Source organism: Lactuca virosa, chromosome 2 (assembly GCF_052849685.1).
Source record: "Lactuca virosa cultivar CGN04683 chromosome 2, Lactuca_virosa_CGN04683_v6, whole genome shotgun sequence".
Classification (NCBI taxonomy): domain Eukaryota; kingdom Viridiplantae; phylum Streptophyta; class Magnoliopsida; order Asterales; family Asteraceae; genus Lactuca; species Lactuca virosa.
This window is the reverse complement of record NC_136427.1, coordinates 199,637,189-199,651,105: the sequence shown is the minus strand read 5'-3', so window position 1 is coordinate 199,651,105 and position 13,917 is coordinate 199,637,189. Positions and strand designations below refer to the sequence as shown.

The 13,917-nt window shown below is 39.1% G+C and overlaps 1 non-coding gene across 1 annotated transcript; it reads right to left on the bottom strand.

Annotated features, from left to right (window-relative positions):
• Positions 1-8,255: 8,255 nt before the first annotated feature.
• Positions 8,256-8,363, bottom strand: LOC145162040 (small nucleolar RNA R71). The gene has a single exon (XR_013738895.1). It is a non-coding gene; the product is annotated as a small nucleolar RNA R71 (small nucleolar RNA).
• Positions 8,364-13,917: the final 5,554 nt, after the last annotated feature.

The following is a 13,917-nucleotide window of genomic DNA, read 5'->3' as shown; positions in this document are numbered from 1 at the left end:
ACGGGTCCAATACTACCTTCCACACCTATCCATACTTTCCTCAGCAATCCTCCTGGATCCTCCAAGTCACTTCCTTAACTGGTACACCCAAGTCTCATTGAGCCTCACTACTAACCCACTGAATCATATCCTAGGCTTCCCTAGGTTCTCGATCTCATCCTGCCATCAGCTGCTGAAGAACTCTCCACGATGCCAGTCACCTACCTCCTGGATGTCGTCACATCCACTTAGTAGCTGACTCCCATCACTTAAGAGTTCCACAAAGCACAAAGCAAGCAGCATTCGGACAATGGAAAAATCTAACCAACATATTCCAATCAAATCAATCTATCCTCTTGTCAGGGATCTATACTAGCATGCAATTCTAAGGCTCATGCAATCAGGCATAACCTAAACAGGCTATCCTATCACTAATTGATCAGTACTATCATGCAGCTCAACAAGCACATACATCAGGCATGTAAGGCATCCTCCCTAGATCCTTAGCCCTAATCTAGCATGCAGTTCTCATAATCATATCATATCATAACATAACATGTATGGGTATTTTGGGGAAAACTTACTTGAGCTCGGCTGATTGCACGAGTGTGCCCGAATCCCTCAAACCAAGGCTCTGATACCAACTTGTAACATCCCAAAATTCAAGGCCAAAAATTTCGTTTTGATTAAGTTATAATATAAAACCATCAGTATTAAAACATTCATATTCATATCTCATGTCAAAACCAAAGTGTCAATAATCAAAGCATTTTATCATAAAACCATATCAGAGTGTAATCCCAAAGATCTCATGTGCGGAAAACATAGTGTGATGCGCTGCGATCAAGCCGGCTCCTTTCCGTTGAAAACGAGTACCTGAAACCAAAACTGTAAACCGTAAGCACGAAGCTTAGTAAGTTCCCCCATCATACCACATACCACATAATACCATCGATATCTTTCAACCGGTAACTGCCATCGGTATCTTTCAACCGGTATCCGCCATCGGTATCTTTCAACCGGTAACCGGGGACTATTTCACCCCCTACCACTATCATTTAATAACAGGATATAATCATACAGTCAGGCATATCTGGGGTACTGACCTACCCTTCGATCCTAACGACCGAGTCAGGGAAGAACTATTCCCTGCTACTACCACTGACACACATAGCATATCACATAAGCATATCTCATAAGCATATCACATAAGCATATCACATAAGCATATCTCATGAGTATATCACATAAACATACCAAGATAATTATCACAAAGACAATTATCTACCAACTACCCCTGTTGGTGGGTCGGCATTGTGGCCTTAGACCCACCCCTACTGGAAGGTAACTCACCTCACACTGCTGAAGTCCCGTAGACACAATCCCACACTGCTGAAGTCTCGCAGACTCAACCCCAACTGCTGGCTGACAGATTCCCGAACTGTCAACATCAAACATCACCCAATTAATAATTGGGCTCCACTACATAACCATAAGTACATTCTTTGGGTAATAACTACATTACTCCTAGCTTGGCTTATTCAAGCCCAAGGCCCAAGCCATAGGCCCAAAGTCAATTAGAAATCAAAGCCCAACATATGGCCCATTTTCAAAATTGGGCCCAGGCCTATACATGGTCTTATTCTAAGGCCCAACATCATATAATCATTAAGGCCCAAACTATGTCCCATCTATGGCCTAATTTTCCAACTTAGGCCCAAACCCTCATATGGGCCTTACCCTAAGCCCATCAACATATTCTAGTCCATATGATTATTCTTGGATGGCCCATTAGTAATTCAATCATCAAGGCCCAATAATAAACCCAAGTGAAATTAGGGTTTCTCATAAAATGGTGATTAGGGTTAAGTTTCCTACTTAACCCATTAAGGACTTAATCCATTAAGGACTTAATCCATTAAGTCCAATGTTGACTTAGGTTGATTGCAATGATTATTAATTAATATTATGAGTTCATTAATTAATCCCGATGCGATCCCGATAAACCCCAAATTAGGGTTTCATGGCATTAGGGTTTTCCAAACCCTAATTAGGGTTTCCAACCCAACTTAGCCCAATAGACCCATTAGCTAAGTCCTTAGATCCATTAGGGTCCATTAAACCCATTAGACACGTGTTTGGGCTTTAATGTCAATTAGGGCTTCATTGGGCCCATTAGGGTTTATGTCCCTTGTCCCAACACCACAAACGAGTCACCATACAACGAGGCACACCGCCACCCGACACGGCGGCCGGTGGCGGCAGCCACCACCTCACGGTGGTGGTTTCGAGATTTCTATTATTATTTTGGCACCATTACAATGTACAACTCGATAATACACACACATACACACTAAAAATAACACACGCACACACACACAGCCACCCCTATGGTGGCCGGTGGTGGCAGAAAAGCTATAACCGGCGGCAACCACCATGGTTGGCTGCCATGGTGGTGCACTTGCTTTCCAACGAAACAAACCTCCCAAGCACACACATCACACACCAACAGTGGAAATACAGCTACATACACACACCCGGTTACAAAAATAACCCAGCCACCCTCTTGGTGGCGTATGGCGGCCGACAGCGACGGTAGCACATACAATCATTGATGGCAGCAACGTATGGAGCTCGAAGGCGTCACAGAAGCAGCTAACGGCGGAAGTGGACATGTGACGACGTAACAGGAAAGAAGGAGATGGCGGCGACACCTTCACGATTTGGTTACGCCCCCGACAACCACACTGCGAAGACGCTCAATACCAAGGCAGCAGGTGGCGGTCTCGTCATCGTCGAAACGCAGCATCAGCAGCGCACGCCATGGCAGTGGTTACGACCCCGGTAGTCCTCTTGGTCGTTCACGGGTTACACTTTGGTTTCGGTGGGGTTCTCCGGCCATTCACAACGTCACAGGCGGCATCAGGTAGCGGGACGGCGACTGAGGAGGTTCCACAGCCCTCATGCTAACGTTCCTCGTCCCGGATTTGGTTGCCAATGAATTCTCGAGCAGTAGGAGGAGGCACAGTGGTCGGATTCGGTGGTGGAATCGGTGGCTGGAGAGGGTTCCATTGGTAGTGGCGGTTATCGGAAGTGAAGGAGGGTGACAGCCGCGTTAACATGAAGGTGGCGGCTGAATGGTATTCCTTAGGGTTAGGGTTTCTTAGCGCATATATATATACCCGACACACACAAACATATTTTCATAATGGCAGGATAGGTCCCTCCCATCCGATTTCCTTTCAAAATAAATCCATTAATTACCCTTTGAACCCTCACCATAAAAATCCCTTACAACTTAGGTACACAATTTACCAAACAGTCCCCCAATGTCTTAATTATAACATATTCAGCCCTTCCACCTCATTTCTTTTTAAAATAAATCTCGATAATTGCCACGAAGCCCTTGTCTTCATAAATATTTATAAAGTGAGTCCTAAACTCACGCTTTTAACCCCCGACTTCTAAAAATGTGACAATTAACTCCTCGAACCCAACACACTGCATATATAATTATTTATTTTAGGCTACCATTCGTTCATTAATTTATTTATTTAACTAATAAATAAACGGGTGTTACAAGATCAATACAGAACTACACGTAAACTAGTTAATACAGGATTGTGAGGCAACTCTTCAAAAATATACCATTCGGGGTACAGATTAAATCCTATCTTTTAGTGTAACCAAAGTCTCCTGGAGGGAGAGCATGAGATTTGTGAATAGATCTATTCAGGACTGACAATCCCACACCTAAACTGCTAGCTACAGTTAGACAGGCATGCCTAGGGTGACATATATCATACCGTCCGACGCCTGAAGAACGTCGTAGAGGTCATCAGTCATATTAAGCATGGTTATACGACTCACAATAGTATAAACTAACCTTTTGTTTACGAGATTTTATTCTTCATTAGTTTTATTTTAATTAATAGAACTACTATACATTATACTGGAGGATTCCAAGGGATAAAATACATGGTTTTGTTTTAATTAATGAAACTAATATACATACTGGTGGTATCCAGGATTTTCCCTCTGAACATTCTATACATACTGGTGATAGCCAGGGTTTTTCATACAAAAAGGGCTTTACATTCAAAACAGTATTATACAATTAACCTGGTGGTAAATAGGCATTCGAACTAATACCATATGGAATACGGTAACAAACTCATATGTTAGAAAATATTGGATTTTCTTGGAAGCATACAAACATTTTTTCACTGATTCATTAACAGGTTTTCATTACAAAAACATGCTTATGAACTCACCAGCTTTATGATGATACTCTCTTTTCAAAATCGCTTGTATTCTCAGGAAATCAGTAGACAGGTACCTCAGTAGACTTTTGAGAAGACGGAGCATATAGAGTCACGTCTTTATATTTTGTTATACTTTTGATGTATATGAATATGAATCAAATAGATGTAAATACCTTTGATATAATCAATGTAATGGTTGTGTTTACTTTGATTACTATGATGCAATTGTTGTGATACTACATATGACGTCATCCACCCCTGAATGTTTCTACCGTTTCGGTTTGGGGGTGTGACATGGATGGGTTTTATACATAGCAAACAATCCTATGTGTGCATGCAACCCTAATTGAAGGATCTATGTTTTCAATATTAGACATACAAGCATTGAACACAAAAACTAGAAACCCTAGGAGGCATGTACAATTTTCGAAATTAACATAAAACTAGGGTTTAGATACATACCTTTATTGTTATGTAGTAATAACAATGATCCCTTTGAAGATCTTGACTTTGAGAACAAGTACCACAAGTGTAGTACCTCTAATGACTCACAAACACACCAAGGAAAGAGGATGATTATGAGAGAGAGGAGAGAGGAGGTAATTGCTCAAAATTTCAGCTCTTCAATGTTTCTAAGGGATGGCCGAAATTCTAAGGGGTGATGCTCCTTTTATAGTCAAGGTTGCTTAGTCCCAAAGCTAGGGTTAAAATAAGGAAACCCTAATCCCTTTGCTTAAGGTCTAAGCAGCTCATGGATCCCTCTTCTAGAAGCCTTGGACGAAAATCCTTAGGGCCTCCCTAAGATTTTCGGCCAACCCTCTTTAGGGTGATCCAAGAGCCCAAACCACAACTATTAATTAATTGTAAAACAGCCCCTGAACTTTTAATTAATTCCTTTAATCCCAAATTTAATTTCAAATTAATTTCTGATTAAATATTAATTAAACAACATGATTTCTAATTAATATATTATTTTCATAACATATTAATAAATCATTTTATATACTAAACTATTATTCCAAAAAATAAATTCAACCTCTTCCTCAATTAATCATTTTGTCTAGTTGTCAGTGTGAAGGCAACCCGAAAGGACTATGCTACTATCAATTCAAGTATATACCAAATATAGTTATGGGCTTAGACACCTAATCTAACATAGTTTAACATTGAACTTCCTTATCAAGATAGTTTCTAGAGTTGTCTTTGAGGTTGTAATGTACTTTGATTCTGTTGTGGATTTCATAATTATGTTATGCTCCGAAAAACCTCAGTCGGTTCTATTTCCATTCATGATGAAGATATCGTCTTACTAGAAATAAGAATCATCTTGATTAATTTGGAAGCTCGCATCAATGTAGGTTTATGTTTATCTACTTATCAAAATCTCTAGAAACTAAAAACATATCTTTAGACCTTTCAAAGTATTTAAGAATATTACTTATAACATCCCAATGATATTCACTTGGATTTTGTTGATATCTACTAGCTATGTTTAAGGAATATGAGATATTTTATCAAGTATATAATACGACATACATAATTGATCCTATAAAATAGGCCTAAGGAATTCCATTTATGAATCTTAGTTGTGGTTGGATATTCAGGTTTAAGCAATATGATGCCATGTTATATTAACGAAGCTTGATATGTGCATATTTATACACATAATTATACATCATAACTTAATATTTTAATTACTTTTATACCCTTATTAGAACAAAAGATACTTAATTTGTTATGAATTATGTTGTAGGGATAAAAGACATGCTTGGAGCAAAAAGGAAGCTGGAAGCTAGACCTGGGAGTTGGGAATTTCAATCAAAGCTTTGAAATGAAGAAAAAATACCCAACACGTCGTGGTGGATTTCCCACGGCGTGGTGACTTGAAGAATCCTGATTTGCTTCGAAGACTTGTAAACCACGGGATAAACACGAAGACCACGGCGTGGTGGCCTTACCACGTCGTGGTGCTCTGAATTCGGGAAAACTATATATAGATCTCATTCTCCTCCGAATTGGAACTCTTGGCTCTGGAAGTAATCATCAATTTTGAAGGCAAAACACCTGTTCTTAGGCTTGGAAGCAAGGAATTCGATCAAACCATTGGAAATAGGAGCATTAAGGCAACAAATCTCTACACTTTGATTTTTCATTAGTTTCTACCATGTCAAACTCTTTGAATTTCGATTTTGTGCTTTTGTTTGCTGAAATCATGAGCTAAATACTCATGACTTTCGTTTAGCCTAGGATTGATTGTTTAATTATGGTTGAATTTATGGATTGGATTTAGCTATTTGGTTATTTGTTGATTTTGCTTATTAAAGAACCTCAAGTACTTTTGATAACTATTTTCTCTACTTATTGTTGAATTTGATTAAGTTAGTATGACTATCTTCCTTAGTTAAATTTGAATCTTATGATCTAGTAAATTGCAAAATTGTAGGACTAGAGTTGTGAACAAAATCTAGGATTAAGTAGAAAAGTGATAAAAGGTATATGAGCTAATATATGACGACAAATCATATATTGAATTGAATCAATAAAATAAATTGATCAATCGATTATAAGTCTAATCAATACGAACCAAACACCAATAAACTTGTAAGTTTGTCCGCTTGATCACCGAATAAAAAAGCAAGTTTGCTAAAGGATTAAATTAGTGAATATTAATTTGGTCATCTTAGGAATCGGTAACCAAAGAACTAAAATCCATTGCACTTCCATAAATCAACCATAATAACAAGTAAATATGAAGCTAAACGAAAGTCTCTTACTCATATTGGTCAATTCATCGTTGTTCTCTTGCCTTAGTTTAGTTTTAGCTTATTTAATTGATAGTACGTTAGTTTGGTAATTTAAGTATCTAGTCTTGCAAAACTAGGAAAACAAAACCTTTTCTAATTTCATTAGTAAGTAGTAAATAGTAGAATAAAGTTAGCCAAAACACCGTTCCTTGAGGTTGACACTTGTTCTTACCATAGCTATACTATTACACGATTAGGTACACTGCCTGGTGTGTTTAATAGTCTAGTGAAAGAAACATTAGTTTTATTAAATTGAAATTTGAACAAATATATATACACATTAAATACACATCAAGTTTTTGGCGCCGTTGCCGGGGAACGGTGTAGTTTTAGTTACTTTATAATCTGCGATTTTATTAGGATTATTTACTGTTTAGTTACTTTCGCTTTTATTTAGTTTTTACTTCTTTTTGACTCACCACGACGTGGTAATTTTTACCACGCCGTGGCATCGTAACAGTAGAACTTTATTTTTCTTTTTTGTTCTTTTTACGCATTTCTTTTGTTTATTTACAGTTCGTTTATGACCGATGGATCAAAGTTATCTTTGATTCCGCCACTTGAAGACCCGGAATCCGCTTTTCACAAAAACAAAGACAAAACTGTAGGAGAATCTGATACACCAAAGAAGTCACCTTTTAAGAATCCCAAGTCGGTTTTTAGCAAGAATAAGGGAAAAGTGGGAGAATCCAGCAAAACACTGAAGGACGAAGATACAAAAAGCAATCCAACGAAGGAAGACACCGAGTACGAAACGGAAAATGAAGGAAGTGAAACCGAATCTGAAACAGAAAGTGAGCTAAACAAATAACCCGACAATACAATGGCGAACATTGCCGACCTCTCGATGGAGGCATACAAAAAGAGAGTTTGAGACCACACCGGACCGGGGCTTGTGCAACCCACCATACCCGCCACTTCCACATTTGAACTTAAGGAGCACATCCTTACTGCACTAAAGGAGATTCCTTTCACCGGAAAGGATCACGAAGATGCTTATAAGAATTTTGATGAAGTGAACGACATCGCCAACTACTTTAACATTCCAAATGTTCCAAGAGTAACGATGTTGTTAAGGATGCTCCCTGTCACTTTCAAGGGAGCCACGAAGGATTGGCTGAAGGCACTTCCACCAGGCGCGATAACAACGTGGGCAAGGATGCATGAATCATTTTTGGAACAATTTTTCCCACCATCCAAGGTGGCTAAGCTCAAAAAGGTCATTGCCAATTTTTGAACAACAGATGGGGGAGTCGTTGTATGAAGCATGGGAGCTCTATAAGGGTCTACTTAGGAATTGCCCCCAAAACGACCTCAATGTACAACAAGAAGTGTCGATATTTTATGATGGGGTAAACGTCACCACTAGACAACTCCTTGACTCTCAAGGCCCCTTAACTAAGAAAAATCTGGCAGAAATTAAGGAGCTCATTGAAGAATTCTCTAAACACTCTATATAGTACCATAATCCGAGGAATGATGTAACAAGGGGATATGCTAATACTGCTTCGGAAGATATGTCGGCAGTATTGGAAATGTTGCAAAACATGGATAAAAGAATGACTAAAATGGATCAAACAATCCATGCTATTTGGGTTGGGTGTGAAAACTGTAACGGGCCACATTTGACTAGATATTGTGACCTTGATGAAAATGGAAACCGAAAGGTTCAAGCTTTCTACTCGAGCAATGATCGTTTTGATGAAGACTGGAGAAAGCCTAAGAAAAAGTGGTTACCCTATGATGAGTATAAAAAGGCCAAAGAAGAAAAGTTTGAACAAAAAGGGAGAGGCTTTTATCAAAGAGAGGAAGAACCGGTTGAAAAGAAATCTGGTTTTGAGACAATGCTTACCCGATTTGCAACCGCATCTGAAAAAAGGCACGAGGGAACAGAAGCGGCAATTAAAGAACAACAAATAATGATGAAAGAGAAACAAGTAATGATGAAGGAACAACAAGAGATGATGAAAAACCAGCAAGTACTGTTTAGAAATCAACAAGCTTCAATCTTCAACATAGAACAACAACTCGGGCAACTAGCTAAGCAATTCAATGAAAGGCCTACGGGTGGACTTCCAGGAAACACTGAACAAAACCCAAGAGGAGCTCACATCCAAGCCATTACTACCAGAAGCGCGAAAATTATCACTCATTTAACGCCCATAGACAGAAACAACTTGGACGGGGAGGAGGAAGTTCAAGAAGAAAGTCAAGGACAAGGATCTGAACAATCACCACAATGTGGTACAAATGCTACGATGTGGCAAGAAGTTGAAAAGAAAATTGAAGAACCTGTAAAGCCTTACCGCCCACCATTGCCATTTCCAATTAGAGCAATTCAAGAGAAACATGTTGAAGATTATCGGAAGTTCTTGGACCACATAAAGTCTCTTGAAATAAATATTTCATTCCTTGAGGCCTTAGTCGAAATGCCAAAATATGCCAAGTTCCTCAAGGACCTTTTAAAAAACCGAAAGAAAATGGAGGGACTATCGAAGGTGATATTAAATGAAACTTGTTCCGCTGCAATGCTAAACATGTTACCAAAAAAGATGGGTGATTCGGGAATCATAACCTTACCATGCCAATTAGGGAATCTAGCAACTAGTCATGCTCTAGTCGATTCGGGAGCTAGTGTTAATTTGATGCCGTATTCATTTTTCAAGAAGCTTGATCTCCCTGAACCAAGACCGGTCTGCATGGTCATACATTTAGCTAACAAGACCATGACCTTCCCAAGGGTTATATGTGAAGACTTGCTCGTAAAAGTGGACGAATTTGTTTTTCTCACGGATTTCATCGTATTAGATATGGAGGAAGACGAACAAGTCCCAATCATCCTTGGAAGGCCCTTTTTTAGCACCGCCCGAGCCTTAGTTGAGATTAAAGAGTCCAAACTCACTCTCCGAGTAGGAGAAGAGGCTGTTACTTTTGGGGTTAATCGAGCAATTCAACATTCAAGAGCAAGTGATGATACGACTTTTTATGTCGATATAATTTATGAACTATTTGAAAAGGAGCTAGGAGGGTGGAAAGAAAAAGAAACTGAGGGGTTTATGGTGCTTGAAGAAGGAAATTTTGATGCAGAACTTGATCTACAAGAATTGGAGAAGTTATTGGAAGAAAGTGATTACAATGAAGTAATAAAAGAGGCAGAAGAGGCAACACGACGTGGTGATATCAACATGTTGTGGTCAAATTTTTTTCACGATCTGACAATAAAAGTTGCGACACCACAACATGGCAGGAATCCCACGTCATGGTGGCTGACGAAAAGCCAAAACTTGAGCTTAAATCCTTACCCGAGCACCTGGAGTATGCATTATTGGAAGAAGGGCAACAAAAGCCAGTATTTATAGCATCCGATCTAGCCAAACATGAAAAAGAAAGCCTTGTGGAAGTCCTAAAGAAAAGACAAGGTGCCATAGCATGGAAGATAACTGACATCAAGGGGATCAGTCCAGCCTATTGTTCTCATAAGATCAACCTAGAAGAAGGAGCTAAACCCATAGTTCAATGCCAAAGAAGACTTAACCCAAATATGCAAGAAGTGTTTAAAAAGAAGGTGGTTAAACATTTAGATGCTGGCATCATTTACTCAATCTTCGATAGTCCATGGGTAAGTCCGGTACACGTAGTAGCAAAGAAGGGAGGAATGACCGTGGTTACCAATGAAGATAACGAGTTAATCCCAACAAGAACATTGACCGGGTGGCGCGTTTGCATCGACTATCGGAAGCTTAATGATGCTACATGAAAGGATCACTTTCCGCTACCATTTATCGATCAAATGCTCGAAAGACTATCCGAACATCTTTTCTATAGTTTCCTTGATGGTTTCTAGGGGTACTTCCAAATCCCAATTGACCCTCAAGACCAAGAAAAGACCACTTTTACTTGCCCAAGTGGGACATTTTCATATAGACGCATGCCTTTTGGGTTATGCAATGCACCAACTACATTCCAAAGGTGCATGATGGCTATCTTCCATGACATGATCGAGAAATTTATGGAGGTTTTCATGGATGACTTCTCGGTTTTTGGGTCCTCTTTTGAAGATTGTTTATCCAACTTAGACCTAATGTTAGCAAGATGTGAGAAGACAAACCTAGTCCTAAATTGGGAAAAGTGCCACTTCATGGTAAAGGAAGGGATTGTGTTATGACACAAAGTCTCAAGGTCGGGAATAGAGGTGGATAGAGCCAAAGTTGACACGATAGCTAAATTACCACCCCCAACGAATGTAAAAGGGGTAAGGAGCTTTCTAGGCCATGTGGGATTTTACCGCCGTTTCATTAAAGAATTTTCAAAGATCACGAGGCCGTTAACTCAACTTCTTTTAAAGGATGCCCCATTTGACTTTTCTAAGGAATGTCATGAAGCATTTCAATTGTTAAAGGAAAAGTTGACTACTACCCCCATTATGATAGCCCCAAATTGGAATCTTCCTTTTGAGCTTATGTGTGATGCTAGTGACTATGCGGTGGGGGTAGTTTTGGGACAAAGAATTGACAAACATTTTCAACCTATCTACTATGCAAGCAAAACGTTAAACCCAACACAAGAAAACTACACTACTACCGAGAAGGAGCTGCTCGTGGTGGTTTATGCTTTTGATAAATTCCGCCCATATCTCGTTTTGTCAAAGACAATTGTATTTACCGACCATTCTGCCCTTAAGTATCTCTTTGCTAAACAAGATGTTAAACTAAGACTAGTACGTTGGGTATTACTTTTACAAGAATTTGACATTGAAATTAGAGACAAAAAGGGAATGGAAAACGTAGCAGCTGATCACTTATCGCGACTAGAGAACCCGCACTTGGAAGAATTAGAAGAAAAACAAGATTGGAGATGATTTTCCCGAAGAGTATCTTATGGTTATAGCAGGAGAAATACCTTGGTATGCAGATTTAGCCAACTACTTAGCAAGTGACTATATTCCAAAAGATTTGACGAGACAACAAAAGAAGAAACTCTTTTCTGAAATCAAGTATTACTTTTGGGATGAGCCTTACCTCTTTCGAAGATGCACGGACGGAATGATAAGAAGATGTGTATTCGGGAATGAGGGTCGGGAAATCTTGAAACATTGCCATAGCGCGCCCACCGGAGGACATCATGGAGCACATTATACGGCTAAAAAGATTTTTGATACGGGTTTTTATTGGCCTACAATCTTTAAAGATGCCGCTCAATATGTCAAGGAGTGCGATTCATGCCAAAGGTCGGGAAATATTTCATCCCGAAACGAGATGCCCCAAAATAGCATTCAAGTTTGTGAAATATTTGATATATGGGGGATTGACTTTATGGGACATTTCCTAATGTCCAAAGGAAATAAATATATATTGGTGGCGATAGATTATGTATCCAAATGGGCGGAAGCACAAGCATTACCTTCTAATGATGCTCGTGTGGTAGTGCGTTTCCTTAAGAAGTTGTTTTCAAGATTTGGTGTTCCTAAGGCTCTAATAAGTGATCGAGGCACCCACTTTGCAAATGATCAATTGGCTAAGGAGAGTGGTTGGATAAGCTTGATGATGCACTTTGGGCATTTCGAACAACTTTTAAAACACCTATTGGTACTACACCATATAGGTTGGTCTATGGAAATGAATGCCACTTACCGGTTGAAATCAAGCATAAAGCATTTTGGGCTTTGAAGATATGTAATTTTGAACTAATCGAACTTCGTGCCAACCAATTGATGCAAATGAAATCCCTTGAGGAACTTAGGAATGAAGCATACACTAGTTCATTAATATATAAGGACAAGACAAAGAAATGGCATGACATGAGACTAAAAGGTCATAAGGATTTTTAATGAAGGACAAAAAGTGCTACTCTTCAATTCAGGATTAATGCTTTTTCCCGGGCAAACTACAAACTAGGTGGGACGGACCATTTTTTGTTAAACAAGTTTGACCACATGGAGCTATTGAACTTTTATCAAGAGATGGAACCCCTTTCAAAGTTAATGGGCATAGAGTGAAACATTATGAAGAAGGAATGTCAAATGAAGAAAAAAGGGGGAAATCGTCAAATTCATACGAGCTGAAACAACTTGAAGCGGGAAGGAGTCCGGCTTATGACTCCCCAAAAAGAAGCGCTTGCAGGAGGCAACCTGTGATTTTGCGTTTGCATTTTTCTTTCCTTTTCTTTTATTTTATTTCATTTTCTTTTATTTTTGCTTAATGCTTTATACTCTCATTCTTCTAATTTCTATGGAATTCACCATGGGGAATGGAATAAAACGAGTGTGGGGTGGATGATTTTTTATAAGATTTTGACTAATTTGGAACTTTTAAAAAAAAAACATCACCATGAGGTGGTGAAAACCACCACGACGTGGTAAATTTACAAAACCCGATAAAAGTTTTCTCAAGGCGATACCACGACATGGTGAATTCTCCACGACGTGGTGTCGGTTTAACTGCAGCCAAATTAGGGTTTTTAAACCCCAGTCAAAACAATTGTTTACTTTTACTCCGCCTCTCTCTCAACGTGTTCCCTTTCCCCACGAAGAACATCCCTTCCTTTTACTCGATTTCTTGCGTTTTTCCATTACAAGGTATGATTTTTGTGTGATTTCCTTACTCTTAATCACTTCTTATGCTAGTATAGGGTATATATTTGCTGTTACAACACTTTTAGGCCCGAAATTAAGAACTTAGGGTTTCGATTTTTTCCAAAAAACGGACCCGATTAATGATGTTTTTCATTTGATTTTGTTACGTTCCTACTTGAATTCATGCCTAGAACAAACCTTGAAGTTGTATTGAGTAGGAATGGTGTTGAATTTGGTTCGATTAAACCACAACACTCGAAAGTACATCGACCACGACGACTCGTCGTGGTCCTCATCG